This window comes from Aedes albopictus, chromosome 2 (genome assembly GCF_035046485.1).
Source record: "Aedes albopictus strain Foshan chromosome 2, AalbF5, whole genome shotgun sequence".
In the NCBI taxonomy this organism is placed as follows: domain Eukaryota; kingdom Metazoa; phylum Arthropoda; class Insecta; order Diptera; family Culicidae; genus Aedes; species Aedes albopictus.
This window is the reverse complement of record NC_085137.1, coordinates 406,883,404-406,907,840: the sequence shown is the minus strand read 5'-3', so window position 1 is coordinate 406,907,840 and position 24,437 is coordinate 406,883,404. Positions and strand designations below refer to the sequence as shown.

The window sequence follows — 24,437 nt, the reverse complement described above, 5'->3', positions numbered from 1 at the left end:
AATCCGCAGCCTGGTCCAAGAAATGAGGAGTGTGTACTGCCACGCTGGATTCGACCGCTTGTTTATGTTCACGAAGGCGAATTTTGAACTTTCGGCGAATTTGTCCAATGTACACCGCAGAGCAGTTTTGACACGATATTTGGTAGATCCCAGATTTTGCACCCACTGGGACCTTTTCTTTCATACCAGGTCTTTTGACGTGTTACTGCTTTTGAACACAACCTGAAATCCATGATGTTCAAAGATTGCATGAACAGGGTTGGACATTTTTGGGTAGAACGGAAAACTAATTCTACCATGTTATATTTTTATACCTATATGTATATATTATTCTCAATGCCAGTTTTCCAAAACTTGTGACTAGACATTTTTTTCTAAGAAAAATGACTTCAGTGACTGTTTGATTCAAATAGGGACTTTTTAGTGACTTAGTCAAAAAGTAGTAACTTAATCACGAAAATGTGACTCGCTACCAGACCTGCACTGGGGATGCGGTCGGTATCAAATGTTTAAATTGCTAATTTCTACGGTTCCTAATCAACTATCTGCGAGCGTACGCCGCTATTGTAATCATATGCAGAGAGGGTCAGTAACTACAAACGAGGGCTAAGTATTTGTAGATGTGCTGCTGTGCCTCGATTTGTCCCTTCATTGGGGGAGGGACAGATAGGGATGCGTCTGATTATCAGCGACACAATTACATGCGGTAATCTTCTACTGCAAACAGCTAACGCGCTGCTTCTTGCTTTTTTTCTTACAAAATGTGAAATGGAACCCCTTTTCGCTTCCATCTTCACGCAAACGCGAGGGGGTGTGTACGTTTTGTTAAAAAAAAAATGTAGGTATATAAGCTTCTTACGCGTTCCTATATGTCACACACTCCGGGTTCCTCAATCTTGCCTCCGCGCTCGCTCCACTCTTCCTCCTCCTACTGCTGCTGCTGCTGCCCGGTTTATCTCGGATGCTCTTTTGAACAAGTCGATGAAAGTCAGCAGCTGCGCTGGGTGTTTCTTCTTCATTCAACGCGGTCTGACAGGTCTTCACTTGAAAGTCCTAAGGCACATCTATGAGAGGAAATGTAACACCTTTGTCGTTCCTTGCCGTCCATTTTTTTTTTTTCAAATATGCGTTTCTGAAACAGAAGATAGAGATTGAGGAACGCGTTAGATAACTTCGGTATTGCAAAGATACATATATCATATTTTAGCCCGAGAAATAATCAAGGATTTACCTATCGGTAAATCTAGAAAACACATCTGTACAAAACGTTGGCAAAACAGGGACCATCAGAATGTAGAATAAGTCAGGTCCTGATAAGAGCTGAAATATGATGAATTTTGTTCAAGGTCTTACTCTCATGGCTGTTGGAGTGCTGGTCCAATACCTACATACGGAAAGGAGCCGGTACACAGTGACCGTCGGCTGGTTGCATAAAATACCATTAGGAATGAACACGACTAAAATATACAGGGTGACCATTGTTATAATTGCCCAGTAATGTTATCAAATTCATCAAACAAGTACTGGCAGAAGAGGCACCGTCAATCAGCCCTAGTTACCCTGTACCGAAAGCCTGAAGTTAAAGCAGATAACAAACACAAATGCGCTTCACAGCAAATCTTCATACAGCTGAGCTGTATACAGCGACTATTCATGAGCTCGAATTCAACTCGCAGAGGGATGGGTTAAAATACAATCACGATTAACTTTTTTTATGGATGCGTTCACTGGAGTAGTGGTGGACGACTGGACCAATGCGCAGCCAAGCAGACAGGTACGTACCTAGCAGAGCTATTAAGCTACATATGCGTGGATTGAATAGGTTGAAATGGGCAGAACAGTGAACACGTTCCAAAGTCACATTTTTATGGAATGCCGAGGGCTTTCCACCATAAAGGACTGAAGCTGGATCAAGGCGGATCCATTCAGCAGAACGTCCAATCGAGCAGGGCTTTGTTCTGCTGAGATGTTTTCTCCAGAATTCTAAGATTCCGAGAATTCGGAACGTCTACTCTGATGAGGCTTAGAACCGAATGTTTATGTTACCAGGCACGTTTGGTCCTTCCAGGGGTTGTAAGGCCTAGCAGATTTTATGAAAATTTTTTGAACAATTTTTCTTGGGAATCTTTGATTCAAACAAGTCGACAGACATTTGGTCATGGGTCTCCAGTTAGCCTAGTTGTTTAGGCTATGGATCGCCAATCCGGAGACGGCGGGTTCGATTCCCGTTTTGGTCAGGATCTCGACTCTCTGGGCATAGTGTATCATTGTACTTGCCTCACAATATACAAATTCATGCAATGGCAGGCAAAGAAAGCCCTTCAATTTATAACTGAGGAAGTGCAACACTAAGTTGAAGCGAGGCAGGCCAAGTCCCAGTAGGGATGTCGAACCAGAAAAAAAGAAGAAGACATTTGGCCTGGCCATAGGTCAAGGCGATGGCTGGCAATCGCTCAGGATGGAGATCTTTCAATTCGGAATTTCTGGAGGAATTCCTGGAGGAATTTCCGGAGGAATTCCTGGAGGAATTTCCGGAGGAATTCCTGGAGGAATTTCCGGAGGAATTCCTGGAGGAATTTCCGGAGGAATTCCTGGAGGAATTTCCGGAGGAATTCCTGGAGGAATTTCCGGAGGAATTCCTGGAGGAATTTCCGGAGGAATTCCTGGAGGAATTTCCGGAGGAATTCCTGGAGGAATTTCCGGAGGAATTCCTGGAGGAATTTCCGGAGGAATTCCTGGAGGAATTTCCGGAGGAATTCCTGGAGGAATTTCCGGAGGAATTCCTGGAGGAATTTCCGGAGGAATTCCTGGAGGAATTTCCGGAGGAATTCCTGGAGGAATTTCCGGAGGAATTCCTGGAGGAATTTCCGGAGGAATTCCTGGAGGAATTTCCGGAGGAATTCCTGGAGGAATTTCCGGAGGAATTCCTGGAGGAATTTCCGGAGGAATTCCTGGAGGAATTTCCGGAGGAATTCCTGGAGGAATTTCCGGAGGAATTCCTGGAGGAATTTCCGGAGGAATTCCTGGAGGAATTTCCGAAGGAATTCCTGGAGGAATTTCCGGAGGAATTCCTGGAGGAATTTCCGGAGGAATTCCTGGAGGAATTTCCGGAGGAATTCCTGGAGGAATTTCCGGAGGAATTCCTGGAGGAATTTCCGGAGGAATTCCTGGAGGAATTTCCGGAGGAATTCCTGGAGGAATTTCCGGAGGAATTCCTGGAGGAATTTCCGGAGGAATTCCTGGAGGAATTTCCGGAGGAATTCCTGGAGGAATTTCCGGAGGAATTCCTGGAAGAATTTCCGGAGGAATTCCTGGAAGAATTTCCGGAGGAATTCCTGGAAGAATTTCCGGAGGAATTTCCGCAGGAATTCCTAGAGGAATTTCCGGAGGAATTCCTAGAGGAATTTCCGGAGGAATTCCTAGAGGAATTTCCGGAGGAATTCCTAGAGGAATTTTCGGAGGAATTCCTAGAGGAATTTTCGGAGGAATTCCTAGAGGAATTTCCGGAGGAATTCCTAGAGGAATTTCCGGAGGAATTCCTAGAGGAATTTCCGGAGGAATTCCTAGAGGAATTTCCGGAGGAATTCCTAGAGGAATTTCCGGAGGAATTCCTAGAGGAATTTCCGGAGGAATTCCTAGAGGAATTTCCGGAGGAATTCCTAGAGGAATTTCCGGAGGAATTCCTAGAGGAATTTCCGGAGGAATTCCTAGAGGAATTTCCGGAGGAATTCCTAGAGGAATTTCCGGAGGAATTCTTAGAGGAATTTCCGGAGGAATTCCTAGAGGAATTTCCGGAGGAATTCCTAGAGGAATTTCCGGAGGAATTCCTAGAGGAATTTCCGGAGGAATTCCTAGAGGAATTTCCGGAGGAATTCCTAGAGGAATTTCCGGAGGAATTCCTAGAGGAATTTCCGGAGGAATTCCTAGAGGAATTTCCGGAGGAATTCCTAGAGGAATTTCCGGAGGAATTCCTAGAGGAATTTCCGGAGGAATTCCTAGAGGAATTTCCGGAGGAATTCCTAGAGGAATTTCCGGAGGAATTCCTAGAGGAATTTCCGGAGGAATTCCTAGAGGAATTTCCGGAGGAATTCCTAGAGGAATTTCCGGAGGAATTCCTAGAGGAATTTCCGGAGGAATTCCTAGAGGAATTTCCGGAGGAATTCCTAGAGGAATTTCCGGAGGAATTCCTAGAGGAATTTCCGGAGGAATTCCTAGAGGAATTTCCGGAGGAATTCCTAGAGGAATTTCCGGAGGAATTCCTAGAGGAATTTCCGGAGGAATTCCTAGAGGAATTTCCGGAGGAATTCCTAGAGGAATTTCCGGAGGAATTCCTAGAGGAATTTCCGGAGGAATTCCTAGAGGAATTTCCGGAGGAATTCCTAGAGGAATTTCCGGAGGAATTCCTAGAGGAATTTCCGGAGGAATTTCTAGAGGAATTTCCGGAGGAATTCCTAGAGGAATTTCCGGAGGAATTCCTAGAGGAATTTCCGGAGGAATTCCTAGAGGAATTTCCGGAGGAATTCCTAGAGGAATTTCCGGAGGAATTCCTAGAGGAATTTCCGGAGGAATTCCTAGAGGAATTTCCGGAGGAATTCCTAGAGGAATTTCCGGAGGAATTCCTAGAGGAATTTCCGGAGGAATTCCTAGAGGAATTTCCGGAGGAATTCCTAGAGGAATTTCCGGAGGAATTCCTAGAGGAATTTCCGGAGGAATTCCTAGAGGAATTTCCGGAGGAATTCCTAGAGGAATTTCCGGAGGAATTCCTAGAGGAATTTCCGGAGGAATTCCTAGAGGAATTTCCGGAGGAATTCCTAGAGGAATTTCCGGAGGAATTCCTAGAGGAATTTCCGGAGGAATTCCTAGAGGAATTTCCGGAGGAATTCCTAGAGGAATTTCCGGAGGAATTCCTAGAGGAATTTCCGGAGGAATTCCTAGAGGAATTTCCGGAGGAATTCCTAGAGGAATTTCCGGAGGAATTCCTAGAGGAATTTCCGGAGGAATTCCTGGAAGAATTTCCGGAGGAATTCTTAGAGGAATTTCCGGAGGAATTCATAGAGGAATTTCCGGAGCAATTCCTAGAGAAATTTCCGGAGGAATTCCTAGAGGAATTTCCGGAGCAATTCCTAGAGAAATTTCCGGAGGAATTCTTAGAGGAATTTCCAGAGGAACTCCTAGAGGAATTTCCGGAGGAATTCCTAGAGGAATTTCCGGAGCAATTCCTAGGCACCACCATGGGTGCCCAGGACTGAAAGTAGGTAAGTAATCTTTGAATTCTTTAGGATTCTGCCAGGAGTTTCCGAAGTTTTTTTTCCTTTAATATCTTCAGCGGTTCTTTTTGAAATTATTTCTTGAAAATCTTTCTGGTTTCCTATGGGATTCAGTCAGTGGTTTCCTTATCTCGGGATTTCATCCGGGAGATCCTCGAATATATTTCCAGGTGATCCCCAGGAAACTTATCAAGACACTTCTCCTAGAATTGTTATTCTCAAAAATCGTCACGCGATCCATCCAATATTACATTTCAGAGTTTCTTGTACAATTCCTCCTGGCACTTATACAAGCGTCTCCCGGAATTTCCAAGGTTTCTTTTGGGGTACCTTCCCGAGAGTATCTCGGGATTTCTCTCTGAATTCTTTGTAGGATTGCTTCCACAATCGATCTCGGAATTTCTCCCGGAGCTTTCCCGGGATTTTTACTGGAGTTTTTGTTACAATAACTTCTGGCTTTTCTTGTAGAAAAATAATGTTGCGACCAGAATTCTTCTTGGGATTTTTATTGGGATTGCAGGGAGGAATTAGGTTAGGAAAATTGGGAGAAATTTCAAGAACATTTTCGGAAGGAATCCAGATTTTCGAACAAATTCCAAAAGATATTCTGATGAGAAATTTAGTAAGGAATACCTGAAGAAATCTCTACAAAAGCACCTGAATAAATTCTGGAAGGAATCCAATGACAAATACTCGAAGGAATTACGGGTATGTTCCGTTTCTGTCAACACGGTCCGCGATTTTCAGCTGATAAAAACAGGAATAATTTTCTTTGACAAAATATTTTGAAACATTTTGAAATAAACTGAAAGTTTTACTATAAAACAGTAAAATTATGCAGTTTGCTATAAAATTCATCCTATTCTAAAACAAGCGATTATGGCACCGACTGATTCCGTTCTCTTAGTTTTCATGCGTACTCACTTCTCCCTTCAAAAAATACTAAAATAAACAAAAAATAACAGCGCTTTAAGCCTTTGTTTTGAGTAGGATGAAAATGGGAGCTACATGCTTAATAAGAGAGCCAACAGCCTATCTGTCTATTTTCGAATGAGTGTAATCAGTTGTGTGAGTTTTTTAACCAGCCCTGTTTTGCTTATCCTTCGATAATTACGCGTATTTCGACTAGCACTTGTAATCTTCCAGAGTGTCAGCTTATCTACTCAGAATAACCAAAACAGGGCGGAATTAAAAGGTACAAAACTGATTACACTCATTCGAAGAGGGTATTCTGCTTACAGGGTTCGAAAAGTCGGTACAAGATGTCTACTTTCGTTGCACGTAAAAGTGACGCATATTACAGTTCCAGTACCCGGATCGACGCATTCCCATAGAAAGATTCCGCTAAAAATCCTTCGAGAATTCCGCCTGGAAATCTTCCAGAGATTTCTTCCAGATTTCCTAAAATTCCTGCAGGAATTTCTCCTGTAATTTCTTCGGGGATTCCTCCTGGACTTCCTTCAGGGGTTCCCCTGGAAACCCTTCGAGGATTCCTCCTGGAATATCTTCGGTCATTCCTCCTGGATTGGATTATCTTCAGAGATTCTTCCTGTAATTCCTTCGGGAATTTCTCCTGGAATTCTTTCGGAGATTAATCTTGGGGATTCTTCCTAGATTTTCTTTCGGAGTGCCTTTGAGGATTCCTCCTGAAATTCTTTCAAGGATTCCTCGTGATATTCCGTCGGAGATTCCTCCTGGTATTTCTTTGATGATTTCTCATAGAATTCTATCGGAAGAATCCTCTTGGATTTCCTTAAAAGATTTCTCATGGAATTCCTCCAGGAGTCGGTGATTCCTCCTGAAACTCGATCGGGGATTTCACTTGGATTTCCTTCGGGGATTCCTCCTGGAGTTCCTTTGGGGATTCCTCCTGGAATTCCTTCGGAAATTTCTGCTGGACTTACTATGGGGATTCCTCTTGAAAATCCTGCGATTATTCCGCTTGGAAATAATTCGGAGATTCCTCCCAGAATTCCTTCAGGGGTTCCCTCTGGGATTCCTGCAGGGATGTCTCCTGTAATTTCTTTGGAGATTTATCCTGAAACTCTTTCGGGAAATCCTTCTGGTGTTCCGTCAGGTATTCCTTCTGGACTTCCTTAGGGGATTCCTTCTGGAATTAATTCGAAGGTTCCTCCAAGAATTTCTTCGGGGATTCCTCCGGGAATCAGTTCGAATATTACTCCTTGAATTCTTTGGAAGACTCCTTGTGGAATTTCTTCGGCGATTCCTCCTAGAGTTTTTTCGGGTATTTCTCCTGGAATTTCTTCGGGAATTTCTCCTGTTATTCCGTCGGGGATTTCTCCTAAAATTTATACGGGAATTCCCACTGGAATTTCTCCGGAGATTCCTCCTGGATTTTCTTCGGAGTTTCTTCTTCGAATTTTTTTGGTGATTCATCTTCGAATATCTTCAGAGATTCCTCCTGGATTTTCTTCGGAGTTTCTTCTTCGAATTTTTTTGGTGATTCATCTTCGAATATCTTCGGAGATTCCTCCTGGTATTACTCATGGAATTCCTCCAGGAATTTCTCATGGAATTCCTTCAGTGATTCCTCTTAGAATTCCTTCGAGAATTTCTTCTGGAAGCCTTTCGGGGATTCCTCTTGGAATTCCTTCGGTGATTCCTCCTAGAATTCACTCAGGAGTTTCTCCTTCAGTGATTCCTTCTCGATATTTTTCAATAATTCCTCCTAGAAATCCTTTGGGGATTTTTTCTCGAATGCCCTTGGAAATTCCCACTAGATTTTTTATGGGGATTCCTGCTGGAATTGCTTAGTCGATTATAGCTGGAATTCCTTTGGGATTCGTGCTGGAGTTCTTTCGGGATTTTCTTTTGGAATTCCTGCGAGGATTCCTCCTAGCATTATTTCAGAGGTTCCTTATCGAATTCCTACGAGGATTCTCCCTGGAACTCTTTCGGGGATTCCAACTAAAATTCCTTCGGGGATTCCTTTTAAAATTCATTTAGGGGTTCCTCATAGAATTCCTTCGAGGATTTCTTCTGGAATTCCTTCGCGGATTCCTCCTGAATATTTTTCGATGGTTCCTCCTAGAAATCCTGGAATGCGTTCGAGATTTCCATATCAAATTTCTTCGGTAATTTCTCTTAGAATTTCTTCGAAAATTCCTTCTGGAATTTAGGAATTATTCCTAGAGTTCTTTTGGGGATTCCTTCTTGAATTTCTTTGGAGATTCCTCCTGGATTTCCTATGGGGATTAGACTTGGAATTCCTTCGGGGTTTCCTCTTGAAAAACCTTTGGGAATTCCGCTTGGAATTCCTTCGAATATTCCTCCCAGAATTCCTTGGGTGGTTCTCCCTGGGATTCCTGAAGGGATTTTTCCTGTAATTTCTTCGGAGATGCCTCCTAGACTTCCTTCGAAGATTCCTCCTGGAATTTCTTCGAGGATTCTTCCTGGAATTCCTTCGGAGAATTCTTCCTCGAATTCTTTCGGTGATTATTCGAGGATTCCTCCTAACATTTCGTCGGGCATCCCTCCTGGAATTCCATCGGGATTTTCTCTTGAAATACCTTTGGTGATTCCTTTTAATTTCTTTCGAGATTCCTCCTGGAATTCCTTCTGGGATTTCTCCTGATATTTCGTCGGGGATTCTTTCTGTAATTCGCTCTTGGAATTTTTTGGCGATTCCTCTTCGAGTTTTTTCGGAGTTCCTCCTGGAATTTCTTCGGGAATCCCTCACGGAATTCCTTCGGGGATTCCTCTTAGAATTCCTTCAGGGATTCCTGGTGGAATTCCTTCGAGGATTCCTCGTAGAATTCTTACGGAAATTCCTCCTAGAATTCTCTCAGGAATTTCTCATGTAATTCCTTTAGAGATTCCTCCTGGGTGTTTTTCGTTGATTCCTCCTAAAAATCCTTAGAGAGGGTTCCTTCTCGAATCCCGTCGGGGATTCCTGCTGTAATTCCCTTTGGATTCCTGCTTGAATACATTTGGGGAATCGTCCTGGAATTCTTTTGAGAAGTCTCCATGGATTTCCTTCTGAAATTCCTCGAAAATTCCAATCAAGAAATACTTCAGAAGTTTCTGCAGGGATCTCCCTAAGGGAGATTCTTGTACCACTAGAGATTCGTGCAGAAGTTCCTTCAGGGTTTCATACAGCATTTTTTGCACATATTAGTCCAGAATTTTTTTCATTGTTTCCTCCAGGAGTTTCTTGGAGGCTCCTAAGATTCCTCCCTGAAATCATACGGGGATTCCTTAGTGTAAATAGTACGACCTTATTATCAAATTTTATAGCTTCTGAAGGTTCTAAGAAAACAAAAACTGTAGTAAAATCGGTATTTTATCTATATATATAAAAATGAGTTTGATCTTCCTTTGAGGCAACAAAACTCAAGAACGGCTGAACAGATCAGGATGACTCTTGCACGGTTCGGTACGTATTCGTGGTGGCTGTGTTTATATGTACAAAAAGTTACGAAAATCAGCTAGAAAAGTAACAAAATTGATAAAGAACTGATTTTCCATGAACTGGGAAGAAAATCAATACGACCGAAATAAAACCAATCTAGAGTGCGGTGCTATTTTGAGCTCTACAGTTGTCAAACCACCACAAGACGGCAAGACAAAGTTTGCCGGGACAGCTAGTTGCTCATAATTTGCAATGGAGTAATGCAACATGCACTACACTAAGGATACGGGTAATGTTACAATAGGTCTAATCGTCGCAGTGACGGACCCAAACAGAAATAATAAAGAGGTATTCATTCAAACGTAATAGTTTATGTCATCGAAAGTCATGAAAAAGCCCAGAATACATATTCTGGAGCGTATTCTTTGCTTTGCCAATGTTGACATTATGGTCAAATTTTGGCCACGCCGATTCACGCCGCCGCCGAAAGCTGCCACCGGCGTGACGCCTATGACGCCACCGCCGCCGAGCAAAATATAGTCGGCGCACAGGTCTACTCAGTGCAAATGGTATAGGTAGTGTTGATATTTCGATGAAATTCCTACGGAAACCTGGAAATTACGATAGCATAGCAACAATTTGGAATACAAACCGGTGGTACCAATTGTCTTCTCAAGAACTCCTTCAAGAATAAGGAATTCCTTCAGAGATTTGCTTAGAAATTTGATTGGAAATCTATCCAGAATTCGTTCCGAAACTCTTGAGGATTTCTCTTGAAATTTCATCCTTGATTCTTCCTTGAATTCCTTCCGGGACTCCTGCTTGGATTTCTACCGCAATTCCTACTTGTAATCCTTTCGCAGTTCTTCCTTCAATTTATCAAAGGTTTTTTTTCCTGCAGGTTTACCGGTATTCTTACAGGATTTCTAAGAGTTGTTCCTGGGATTTCTACCAGAGTTTCTCTCCGGATTTCGGCAGGAGTTTTTCACGAGGTCTCTGTAAGCGTACCACCCGAGATTTCCTTCAGATGTTTTGGCAATATGCTTATAGAGATTCTCGCTGAATTATTCTCCCTTCCAAAATTAATTTTGTATTTTAACCCTTAAATGCGCAATGTTGTTTTAAAACAACATACCTAAAAACGCTCCAAAATAATTGACCTTCACTTTTATTATTAATTATTAATTTATTTTTTAAATCAGTTTTTTATTGTCGTGCGCCTTTAAGGGTTAAAGAAGTTCTTCCATGGTTTTCTTGTAAAAGCTTTCCGATATTTTCTTGGATTTCCTCACGGGATTTCGCTTGTAGTTCCTCGCCTGAATGTCGCTTAGTGGTTTTCAGAGTTCCTCCTTCAATTTTCCTAATATTTCCTCCCGGGATTACTCTTAGAATTTTTTTTTCTTAGAATAGATGTCCCAGTATTTCCCAGAATATCTTCCAAAGTTCCTCTCGAGGTCTTGCGGAGTTTCTCGCCAGATTTCAGCCGGATTTCTTCCGATATTTCTTAAAAGGAATTTCGTAAGCTATCCCGGAAGACATTTCGAGAGAACTCCTGGAAAAATCAATGCGAAGAACTCTGGGAGCAATTATTGAAAAAATCCCAAAAGAAGCACTCAGAATCTCGGAACAATTTCGAGGGGATGGTTGGAAGAGTTCTGCGAATAATCTCTAGAAAATTTGTAAAAAAAAAAATAATCTAAGGAGGATTACTACTAGAAATCCTGTAAACAACTACGAGGAAAAGCTTGGAATAAGCTCTGAAAGAAATCACGGAAAGAACTCCATGATAAATATCAGAAATACCTGCTGCAAAAATCCAAAGAGGCAATCCGGACAAAATCTTAGGAGTAAAACCAGAGAAATTCTGAGAGACATCCCAGAGCCAACGCCGGAATGAGAGAATCAGGAGAAAAGCGACAGAAATCTCAGGTGAAACTTCAAAAGAAATCCCGCCCAGAGCCTTTAGGAAATATGCCGGCTGAAATTCCCGTAGAAATTCCGGGAAAAATTCTAGAAGAAAGCTCACTGTAATTGCAAAAATGTCTTTTAGAAATTACTGGAGAAACTTCGGGAGAAATTCTGGGAGGGACTCCTACAGAAAACTCGTGAAAAACTCTTGGAATAACTGTAGAAACTCTGGGAAAAAATCGCGGCAAGATCTTTTAGAGAAGTTGACTTCGTGGCCGTGCGGTTAGGGGCGTCAGTCGTCTGGCCGTTTCGTAAGCCTCGGGGTGCGGGTTCAGTTCCTGCTCCAGTCGGTGAAAACTTTTCGTCAAACGGAAAATTCTCCCCTGGACCACTGGGTGTTTTGTGTATTGTCCGTTGTCGCATGTTAGTGATCGTTCAGTCTGTGAAACCTGTGGTTGAAGACGGTGAAGTGTCAAGTGAAGGCCCAAGAGGAACACCGCCGGAAGAAATCGCGGAAAATTCTCAAGAGGAATCTCGAGAGAAACTCTAGGAGGAATTCCGCAACAACATCTGATGCATTTTTCTGAGAGAAAGTCTTGTGGAGATCTCGTATGGAAGAAACGCTGGAAAGAAATTCCGTAGGATCCTCGTGAAAAAATCTTGAGGAAATCGGTAGGAATTTAGGAATTCTTAAAGATTTTCAAGAAAAAATCCCGGAAAAACATGTTCGAAGCTTTTCAAATTGCCGGTATGAATCCGAAAGAATCTCCGGAAGAAATCGAGAAGGTAATATCGAGAAAAACGACGGAAGAAAACTTGTGGGAAATCCTGGAAGGCATTTCAAGTGGTATTTCTAATGAAGGTCCATGAACCTCTGACGGAATTTCTAGATGGATTTCAACTTCCAGATTCATCCGTTGTCACATGGAACTTGCTGTATCTTATCGTAATCGACGGCTTGGCGGAAATATCGTCTAGATATAGGAGCAATAGGCTTGTTCCTCTGGAAGGAATTCAAAGACAAATCCCGAAAGAATTAACTACAGAGAATAATTTTGCTAAAAAATCCTAAATCCTTGGAGAAATCCTGAATGTAATTGCGGCAGAATTCCAGGAAGGAATCTAAAAGGTAATCCCAATAGGAATTCCGAAAAAAATCGGGATGATTCCGAGGACGTTATGTTCTTGAGGAAATCACCAGATAAATGCCACGAGGACATTAAATTGTCCAAGAACATTCCTGGGAGGAATTCCAGAAGGGATCACGTGATGAAATCCGGACACAATCTCGGAAGGGGCTTTGGATAGAATCCGCGGAAGAAATTGCGGGAGGAATCCGGGTGAAAGATCTCTTTGATCAGATGAGATTACGATGTCTGACTACAAGTTAAACTTCTAAATGGTCTAGTCAAATCAATCCAGCATACGTACGTGTCTAGCTGATAGGACTTGAATAGGTACTTGAATTCCCATGATTTTTCTGCTTTCTCGTATACGTATTACAGATTCTGATAATAATTCTCCTCTAGCATTTTTGATATTTTTACCCAATATGTCCAGCAAAGTTTGAGGCTAGACAACTAAACCCTGCTAGGTAGCTGCTTCCAGTTAATGCAAATATATTGAATTCAACTATTAAAACTATAAATCAGCAGCAGTCATCTAACCAGTGTACCAACATGGCATACTGGTGGTGTAGTCTATCTTAGTTGATCGCGGACCGAACCGAATTGAATCGCCCGTGCGTTTAATAGCTACATCTCCAACTCCAACGACTACATCGCCAAAGCCATGTGTGTTGTGTAGTACGAACGAGCTCACCACAGAGCTCTAAACCCGACTCGACACAACCGAACAGACTAGTGGTGGTGAAGACCGAGCAGCAGATCAGCAGCGCAGCAGCGACGGAGGAATTACGTCATCCTTGACTATGCTATAGCGCTCTGCTTCACAACGCCGCAGCGCGCGCCGGCCGCCGCCAACGAACGACCAAGAGACTCGGGGGTGATGATGGCAGAAACAAACCGGTAAAAGACACTCCACCAGGCACCAGGCACCAGCAGCGCACAATCTCCAGCGCACTGCGCCGTTTTCCATAACTCCACCGCGGCGCGGTTCGGGGTCTGGTCAACGCGAAAACGTGTTCATCGTGGCTCGACTCGATTCAGCTACTTTTTTTTTGTAGCTAGATTAGCATCGACGACTTTCGGATGGACGACGATGAGCGCCGCGCTGTCGCCGTGTGCGCGCGGTGCGATCCAAGTCAGCCAACCGTGACAATTGTTGATGATTTGGAACGCTAGCTGATTGCTGGCTCGCTCACTACCGACTTTGTCGTTTGAACTGACCTCCCTTATTCGGACACACGCCAGATATCAGCACATCATGCATGCATTTGGAAGAAAAGAAGAGTCGCTCGCGTGTGATGTGTGCGTATCTCGCCCGCGAATCGAGCTTAGAGACGTGCCTCGCATGCCTGCGCTGTCCGGGCGTGCGAAGGCGTACCTATTCCATTGAGACAATTGTTTGCCGACGAATTTGCGGCGTTCGTTTTTTTTTTGCTTCTTTTTGGGGTCGACCTTCACCAAGCAATAAGAGGTGCGATGTGAAATTTTCTTTGGGAGACTTTGGGAGGCTATCTTATCTGCGTGCGCGAAAAGAAGGCAGACCCGATAAGTGTCGCTCCCCTTCTTCCTGGAGGCCGCCGCAGCCGTCAACTAGTCTGCATGGGCTCGGTTTGGCGTTGCCTTGTTTGCAGAACGGCAGCAGTGTGCGAGCTGGTCTTCCCTATGTCCCGTGCCTTGTGTATCTTGGCCGTTATCAGCGGTTTGCTATGTACACTAATTTCCGTACAAATTGAAGCGCTGAGCCGGGTCCTGTATGTTACAGAGCGCTTTGTAAATACAGTGATGGTCAGAACAAGAAAGTCAGAATTCATTCGTTTATTCAGATCTATTCACCTCATCCGGCCACCTTGCACGATGCGCTACAGGTCTTTTTGTACCGTCCGGAACTTTTGCGAACACCAGCTTAGTAGGGTTGTTGTCCTGCATTTTCATAACATATCCTTCCAGCTTTTGCCACCTTCCTGATACTGTGTGAAGAATTAGAATAAGTTAAAACTCACGAATAAAAAGAAACAAAAAAAAAACCTTCCTGATGCTAGGTTCGCCGTAGAGTGCAGCGAGCTCGTGGTACATCCTTCGTCGCCACACATCGTTTTCTTGTATACCACCAAAGGTCCCGACGCCCGAACACTTCGAGTGCTTGCATGTCCTCTTCGAGCATAGTCCTGGTCGCTTTGAAGTTCTCGCATTCCAAATGGTCGCCTTTCTTGTGAATGGTGCAGATAATCCCTTCCTTCCACTCCTCCGGTAGCTGTTCGGTTTTCCAGATCTTGACTATCAACTGGTGCAGACGGGTGGCCAAATTTTCTGGGCCCATCTTGATGAGTTTAGCTGCGATACCATACTTGCCAGCTGCTTTGTTGGTTTTGTGCTGGTGAATGGCATTCTTATCTTCCCTTAGCGTGGGAGTTGGCTCATTTCTGTCCTCTGCTGCATTGGCGTAGGCGTTCCCTCCGTTGTCGCGGTCTCCCTTGCCTACGTCCTCCACGCCATTCAGATGCTCGTCGAAGTGCTGCTTCCACCTTTCGATCACCTCACGTCCGTCCGTTAAGAGGCTATGCTATGCTATGCTAATTCTGTCATTCACGGTTCCACCTGCTAGCACGTGCTTCGTTTCAGACATGATCAACCTAAGACCAACCTTTGCTACTTCATGTTTCAGGCGGGTGTACAGTTGTACTGTTCCAGCAATAATATCCATGTCACCCGCAAAACAGACAAATTGGCCGAATTTCGTTAAAATCGTGCTTCGACTGTTGAGCCCGCCTAGGCGCATAACATCTTCTTCTTGCTGTTGAACATCAGGCATGAGAGTCCTTCACTTTGTCGCAGTCTCCGGCGATATTCGAACGAACTAAACAGATCTCCATAACCCTTACGCTGTCCATCGTCGCTTTAATCAGTCTACAGGGGTTTCACTTGAAAACAAATCCCTTTTTTTGATAATTCACTGGTCGAATTCCAACTTGTTCGCTCTTGAGCTTAACCACTCGCCGCAGACGACCAAGGAACGCAGGGTACGAGGCCCGCAGATGCTCTTGAGGTATTTTATCTCACGCTGCCGCCAGATGTCGCTTACGGGCTTCCACAGCTTCATGTTTTAAGAACAGACTTGGGCGTTCAACATACCCTAGAAAGCGAAGCCCATAGGATTTAAGTTCGGCGAATTCACCGGCCACTCCGAGCTCGAGATGAACCCTGGAAAATGTTCCATAATCCAGAGCTATGTTTCCTTCGCTTTTTGAGCCGTTGCCGAGTCCTGCTGGAAAATCCAATCCCTGGAACCAAAATGGCGACGTGCCCACGGTTCGACGACGTTCTGTACAACTATAGTTCCCGATATGTATTTTGGTTGATCTTAACTCCTTCAGGGACAAAATCCAACGGAATCAGGTCATCTCGGGTGATTCCGGCCCAAATCTTCACCGATGTCGGTTTCTGTCGCCTGCTTGCCGTCAGCATGTCGGTACGGGTTCGTGATCTTTCAGGCAACCATACTCAATTGTTCTGATTATTCACAAACTGCTGTACGGTGAAGAGTTTTTCGTCAGTAAACACGATATTCTCTTATTTTCCTATTGCGGCCCTCTCAACAGCGCTTTTGCTTTTTTACCTATACCTGTTTCTGCATCACTGAAAGATTTTGAATCTTCTGGATCTTGTAGGGCTTGGTGTGAAGTTTATCTTTCAGGATCCGACGGATGCTTCGATCCGATATGTTGAGATCCTCCGCCAATTTTGTTGCATTACATCGAGGATTTTCTGAAGGCGCTTCACCATGGCAGGTGTCACCACAGTAGCTCGACGTCCCCCACCATACAGTTTTTTGGTACTTCCGGTCTCGAGGTATCGTTAGACTGTGCGGTACACAATACTTCTGCACACACTGTTTGGAACAAGGCAATCACAGTAATTCGTTTCTCTTCAAGGTCAATTTTCCCAGACACAAAAGTGACACGTATATCCACTGATAGCCATGACACAATGTAAACAAAATGACGAGGGGTTGTCCAATTCAGTTTTGTGGGCAACGCCATAATGACTGTTGAAGTAATGTAACAGTTCATTTGCCGGACCCTGTAGTGAGCTTCCTGGTGAAGCCGTTTTCGTTCCTGATTTTGTATTGCTCTGTCCGGTCGATACGGTCGTACGCCGCCTTTAAGTTGATGAACAGGGGACCTGACATTTTTGGAGGATTTGCCGCACTGTAAAGATCTCGTCTGTTGCCGTGCGACCGTCGACGAAGCAGACGAATCTTCTCGTCGAAATTTTAGGGTAAAGACGACGAAAGATGATATGGGATAGTACTTTGTAGGCGACATTCGGAATTGTGATAGCTAGGAAGTTCTCACACTTGTCCTTATTTGCAGATGGGGCAGATGACCCCTTTCTTCAACTCCTTCGGAAGCTGTACGGTCTTCCAAATTCGAACTATTGGTCGATACAGGCAGGTAACCAACTTTTTCGGAACCATTTTGATGAGTTGCAAATTTCAAAGTTAAACTCCGATATCATCCTTTCCAACTGACTTATTGTTCTCGGGCTCCCTCAACGTGGGAGTTGGCTCGTTGATACTTCCGGCTGTACTGGCGTAGTCATTTTTCCCGCTGCCTTGGTCATCTATGTCTGCGTTCTTCACACCATTCAGGTGCTCAGCGAAGTGTTACTTCGACACTGATTCTTCATTAGGGCCTAACTGATATTTTCGATTTCTCTTCATCGATCCTCTCTTTGTGTTATTACAGAATGTGTATTGAGTTTTCTCAAAATTTTTTGATTGAAATGCGAAGGAGATGACTACATCTTGCTATAGAAACAAAAAGAATAATGATTTTGTTCGTTTTGATCAAGTTATTAGCGAAAGAGAGAGTCGACGAAGAGAAATCGATCAAGTCAGTTAGGCCCTTATGAAAAATCATTGTCGACTTCTATCTTTCGATGAGCTCACTCCGTTCTTCAAGAGCCTCCCGTTTTCATCTCTGCATATTTTGGCTCGCGGTACGAAGATACCGCTTGTACGCTCGCCTACAATGTATAGAAGGCTGCTTCCACTGTACTCCAACAGTCCACAGGAATCGAACTCGTATCGCTACAGTATCACCTAGGATCGGAGTAAACATTTTACTGAAGCTTATAATATTCAACCTCCTTTGATTTTAGCAATTTGCCAGAAAACCTGAAAAGAATCTTAAATCCCTTTTTCGCCTTTCAGGACGCGCGCCATTTTGAGTCTAAATCTACACCGCGCTCGCGCTGTATATGGCGAGCGAGGTTTTTTGGTGATGTTGTACTTTTTACAACGGCACGCGTCCTGAAGGGTTAAAATCGCGACACAGCTGCATTTTCGGTTGCTTGGAGCAGAACTGGAATCTATATCGTTGGCCGCAGCTTTGGAATTTCCACCAAGTTTGTATCGGTACCGGATTTTTGCTTCAGAAAAGACTCTGTTTTAGGAAAAAATTAAACTTTGACCTCAACCTCAACGAGCTCCGAATCCGAATTGCATCATCCAGGTTTATTTGGAACTGTGTCTGGAGGAAGGCACAGAAGGAAGCTTATGTTCCTTTGAAGAGAGAGAGAGAGACAGCAAGGGTAGGCTTGACGATTAACTCTATCAAGTCCAACACGAAGTACATGATAGCGGGCTGGACACGTAGTGCGAATGTCGGAAGAAAGAATAGCGAAAACAATATTCAGCGGGGAACCAGGTAGAGATCGGCCACTTCATGGGCGGCCGCGAATACGCTGGCTGCACGCGGTTGAAGAAGATCTGCAATCCCTACACGTTCGGGAAAACTGGAGGAACACCGCCCAAGACCGACGAAGATGGTGTTCTACTGTAAGCTCGGCGTTGGAGTAAAATTACTTTGTAGCCAACACGGTATCCAGGTAAGGTATCTGGAGGAAGGCAAATTGGAGTTGGATGTTGTATTCTTTTGAAGTCTACAGACGGCGTCAGATGAAGTCAGTTCGTACCGTCGGGAGCGTAGTGTCTACCGTATCTACCGCTCAATAAAACGTGGTCATCAAACGACGAACGAACGAATTCTTCAGAATACTTCTGAAAATTATACAGGAGATTTCTAATGGAATTCCTGACGGAAATTCCTTACGACATTCGTCCTGGGGATTCCTTCAGAAATCCATCTTGGGATTCCTAAAGGAATTTCTTCTGGGGATGTCTCCAAGAACTCAACTGCGGATGGATTCAGGAACGCTATTTGGAAATAACTACAGAAATTCCTACTGCAATAATTTCATCTGGGAATTACTCCAGAAATTCCTTCTGAAGATTTCTTTAGGAGCTTCTTCTGGGAATTCCTGGCGAAATTTCATCAGTGTAATTTTCCAGAAACTCCATCTAGAGGTTTTTTTCAGAAATGCTTCCTGGAGATTCCTGAAGAAACTCCGCCTGGGAATTCCTCCAAGAAGAAACTCCTAAAAGTTTCAAGATGGAACCCCTTTAGGACTACCAGAAAAAAAAAATCTCATGGAGGATTGAAAAAAATCCTGCAAAATAACACCACGGAAAATTTCCAAAAAGAACTTTTGAAGGATTCCCATAAGAAACTTCTAGTGGATTTTCAGAAGGATTTTCTGGAAGAATTCCAGATAAAACTCCTGGAGGATTTCCAGAAGGAACTTTCAGTAGGGCTCCCAGAGGGAACTTTTGGGGGATTTTCAGAAAAAAACTCATGGAGGATTCTCATTAGGAAATTCTGGAGAAAGCCCAGAAGTTACTCTTGGAGGATTCCTGGGAGGAACTCCTATAGAATCTCCCGGAGGATTCTCAGAATGAACTCCTGGAGAACTTCCAGAAGTAACTCCTGAAGGGTTCCCAGAAGAAACGCCCGCAGATTTACAGAAGAAAATTCTGGAGTTTTCTCAGAAGGAATTCCTGGATAAGCTCTCTGGTGATTCCCAGAAGAAACTCTTAAAGAAATCTCAGTGGGATATCTTGGAGAAATTGCGAAAAGAATTCCGGAGGTCTAGGTGAAACCAATGCCAGAAGCCATGGATGAATTGCCAGAAGGAATCCCAAAAGAAACACACAGAGTGCGTCATTCAAATCAGCGAAGTTGTATCATTTACGGTGTAAATCATGTGTCTAGCTTGTTTCGTCCGTCACTGTACCTACCATATGTGCAAAAAGTCGCGTACGTGACGCCGCCGACGTCGTCGTAATTGAAGCCCGAACTCAAAGCTTACACTATCTATTGACCATATCGTCGAACCGAAAAAAAAGTGATATCGCACGGAGTCATACATAGAGAAGAACCCAGTCAGCCAGCCAAGCAAGAGCCCCTTATTACAAGAGGGCCGACTGCTGCTGTTGCTATCTTATCGTGCGCTTTGACGAAGACGTCGATCGAGTACCTCTGCCTAATAGATAGACTAAAAAACGGACCGCCCGAGGCACGACAACGTGCCAGGTGGTGAGGCAGGACCGGAAAGAAATGGGTTATCAGACACTCACTCGACTGGACTCGACCGATTTGATCCGAGGGCACAGAGAGATAGGCCGACAACCGACTCAGACGCGGCGCAAAAATGAGTGAGATATCAGATTTTCGCGGACACTTGGTAGTACATACTTGATGCGAGCGACTACTATCACCCAACATTATCGCATCACTATCAGCGGCCGGCCCTAAAGTATAGAAAGGGAACGTGTATAGGAGAGGTGATTTCCTACTATACTAGTGGATGGTCTAAGTCTCCTTCTTAATGCTGCTCGCCGGCCGACCGCGATGGAAAGTTACTCCAAGGCCTTCTTGCCATTGGTTCGCCGCGACGCGCCGCCTCGAAGCGACGATGCTTTCATCCAGATAGAATACAGGTTATATTGGTATTAATAAATTATAAATTGATTGTCGCACGGTGGCGGCGCGCTCATTCACTCAGGTTTGTGGTGGGACGATTAAATATAGTCGGGGAAACAATTCCCGTTGAGAATAATGTACGATTACCGCCGATCAGTTGGTTATCTGAAGGAGAAGCACCGTAGACTGTAGGTCGTTGAGCGAGCGTTGTGTCCTATCATATCAGAGGCAATCTAGAAGAGATTTCGATTTTATGACTTTGCGAATTAAGATTAGATTAGACCTGATTGAGCATCTACAAGGAAAGGCCTTTAAAATTGGAACAGTTTCCCAGAAATACTTAAACGAATTTTTCTGCAAACAATGAGAACTTGATCAAACTTAATCCTTTTTTCATTCTTGGCGTATCGTACCTGCGGGGACAGAGTCTACTTCTCAGTTTAGTGTTGTATGAGCACTTCCATAGTTATTAGCTAAGAGACAGTGACGAGGAGACTCTGTACAAGAAACAAGGAAACAGGGAAGTTTCCAATACGAAAAGTTCTTGGACCGATCGGGGATTGAACCTGGACACCATCAGCATGGTCTTGCTCAATACTCCGTTACAAAATGAAAGTTGTCGTATATTGAATCGTCATATTAGTCATGACGCACCCATTATTTCATGAAATACCTCTTACAACTGTGTCCTTAGTACATGCCATGAGTATCTTACCTGAAAATAAAAATAGAGAAAAAAAAACATAATTAGCACTCAGTCTGAAACAATTCACTGCATATCCTAAAATTATAGCAATCAAAAGGAAACTTCTTCATAATGTAGGCAACTAATTCCAGGAGAAAGTTTCGATCATTGTTGAAACTGCCAGCGGAATTGTTAAAGGAACTTCTCTGACGAAATTGCCACCTAAACAATTTTAAATTTTTGACTGGAGGAGTCTCTTATAAGCATAATAGATAACACAGCGTAACAAAAATTAACTTTTGGTCTATCTCAAGAGTAAACTTATGTGTCTCTGCCAGATTTTGGGCCGCTGAATCCGAATCCGGGCTCAGATTTGCTGCAGAACGTCACAATTTTGAGCTATACCTCAATTTAAAGGTCAAAATATGCGATTTTGGGCTTTTTTGACTAAAAGGCATTAAGCATGGAAATATTTTGTTTAACCAATCAAAGGATAAATTAGTCAATTACCATCTAAATTAACGACTCATGCTAAATATTTCGTTTTACCAAATCGAATTTGATAGTTTTAAGCGATTTAGGTTAGGTACGATATTTCCCATACAAGTCACCTTCCAAAAGTTGCATGCAAGTTTACATACTGACATAAAATCTATTAAATTTGGTTTGGTAAAACAAAATATTTTGCATTAGTCGCTAATTTAGATGTTAATTCACCAATTTATCCTTTGATTGCTTATAAAATATATTTCCATGCTTAATGGCTTGCAGGCAAAAAAGTCCAAAATCGCATATTTTGCCCTATTAATTAAGGTATAGCTCAAAATTGTGACGTGCTGGAGCAAATCTGAGCCCAGATTCGGATTCAGCGGCCCAAAAACTGTCAGGGAAACATAAGTTTGCTCTTGAGACAAAAAAATGTTGCGCTGTGTAAGCATAATACATAGAAGAATACACAACACAAACAACGCTTCAAGCCTCTGTTTTAAGTTATGTAGATGAAAATAGAAGCACCATGCTGAAGAATAGGAACTATCTCCCTAGAACGGAATCAGCTGGTAGCTTGCTTGACATTTCGTCCATTAAAACTTTAGTTTAATCGACCTTTTGTTCATTCAATGTTTTGTCTTTTTGAAGTTGTACACATTGAATGTATTTCCTATTCAACCATTTGTCCATTCGACCTTTTATCGTTTCGAGCTATTGTCCTATCGCCAGTGTTGTCATTAAATTTAATGTCTAGTTGATCTTTTGTCCATACGACCATTTGTTCATTCGACCAATTGTATATTGTCCATTCAACCATTTTTCCACTCGACCTATGATTTTATCTACCTTTTGTCCACTCGACTTTATTTGTACTCGACATTTTGTCCATTCAACCTTTTGTCCATTTCCACTTCTAACTTTTGTCAATTCGACCTTTCGTTCATTCAATCTTTCCCGTTCAATCCTCAGTTCATTGGACCTTATTACACTCTAAATGTTGTCTATTTGAGGTTTTGTCATTCGTCATATTCCCTGTTCGCCCACTTGTCTATTTCAACTTTTATCGATTCAACATTTTATCCATTTCAGCTACTGTACTATCGACCAAGCTTATGCCCAGTGGACCTACGATCATTTTTACATTCGACCACCAATCGTTTACTTGACCATTTGTCCATTCAACCGTCTTTTTCCATTCGACCTTTTATTTTTTTGTCAACCTGTTGTCCACTCGACCTTATTTATATTCAATATTTTGTCCATTCGAGCTGTAGTTTATTCGATCTTTTGCCCAATCGATCTTTTTCTCATTCATTATTGTCCGTTCAATTCTCAGTTCATTCTATTTTTTTTTTCTATTTGAGGTTTTGTCCATTCAGTATATTTCATGTTCGTCCACTTGTCCATTTCACCATTCGAGCTACTGTCCTATCGATCATTTGGCAGTTCAAGCTTATATCCAGTGGACCTTTTACCATTTTACCAATTGTTTATTTGACCTTTTGTCCATTCAACCATTTTTTCATTCGACTTTTTTTCTGTACGACATTTTGTTCATTCGGAATTTTGTTTATTCAATCTTTTGTTTAATCTTGTCCGTTCAACCCTCCGTTCCATTCGACATATTTTGTCAATTCAACGTTCATCCATTCGACCTTTTCTTCATTCCATATTTTGTCCATGAGAATGTAATGTCCATTCAATATATTTTCTGTTCGACCACTTGTCCATTTGACATTTTATCAATCCGAGCTATTGTCCTGTCGAGAGTTGTGTCCATTCAAGCTTATGTCCAGTGAACCTTTTGTCCTTACGACTATTTGTACATAAAACCAATTGTTTTTCGACCTTTTGGCCATTCATCCTGTTTTCTATACGACCTATGATTTTTTAACCTTTTGTTCATTCGACATTTCATCCATTCGGGAGTGTATCCTATTTTTATACAATCTCCTCTTCAATAGACATTTTGGCAATAAAATCTTCCATTCTAATGAAATTTTGGTCATTAAATCTTTTTTTTTTCATTAAACCTATATTACATTTAACCATTTCAAATGATTTGTCCTTTCGACCATTTGTGGATACAACATTTGTCCATTATATTTTTTGTGTCTTTGACGTTTTTGTACATCCCACCGTTATCCATTTGAGCTTTTGCTCTTACAACATTTTATCGATTTGACCTTCATGTTTAGTTCTGGACTGCGGACAACTTCCCAATACTTACGTTCATTTAACTTTTTTTTTTCTATTCGAGTTTGCCCATTCGACCTGCTGTCTAAGTGACTTTATCTTTTCGTTCTTTTGTCCATTCGTTCTTTTAAAAAGACGCGAACACGTTTATTGCTTCCAGTGACCTATTCGCTCTTTGAAGGAAGCACGACACTAGACAACGAACTAGCATGCAACGCCCAGTGGCACAGCCGAAAACTTATCCTGACAGCTGCGGCGGGAATCGAACCCGCGCTTCTTAGCACGATGCGACTAAGTGCTTGGTGACACTAGCCACACGACCACGAAGCCACACATTCGGTCCTTTATCCATTCGACCTTTTGTCCTTTAACCCGGGAGCAGTCGCGTCTTTGAACACTTACGCTTAACCCTCTAATACCCAAATTTTTGATTTTGATCTAAATATCATTTTTCGTCATCTAAAATCGATTTAAACATGTTTTAGAAGATGATTCTTTTTAATTCTCGATTTCGTGAATTTCAGTTTTTGATTTTTCTAATTTTTATTTTTGAACATCCCCACACTTTTA

General features: G+C 42.7%; 1 protein-coding gene across 5 annotated transcripts in view; it reads right to left on the bottom strand.

Moving 5' to 3' along the window:
* The window catches only part of LOC109409609 (phosphatidylinositol 3-kinase regulatory subunit alpha), a 146,467-nt gene that overhangs the window by 46,880 nt on the left and 75,150 nt on the right, over nt 1-24,437 (bottom strand). For all 5 annotated transcript variants that reach the window (XM_062853381.1, XM_062853382.1, XM_062853384.1 and 2 more), the window contains one exon: nt 860-1,132. The gene's annotated coding sequence lies outside the window, so the exon portion shown is untranslated. The remainder of the gene's footprint in view (nt 1-859; nt 1,133-24,437) is intronic.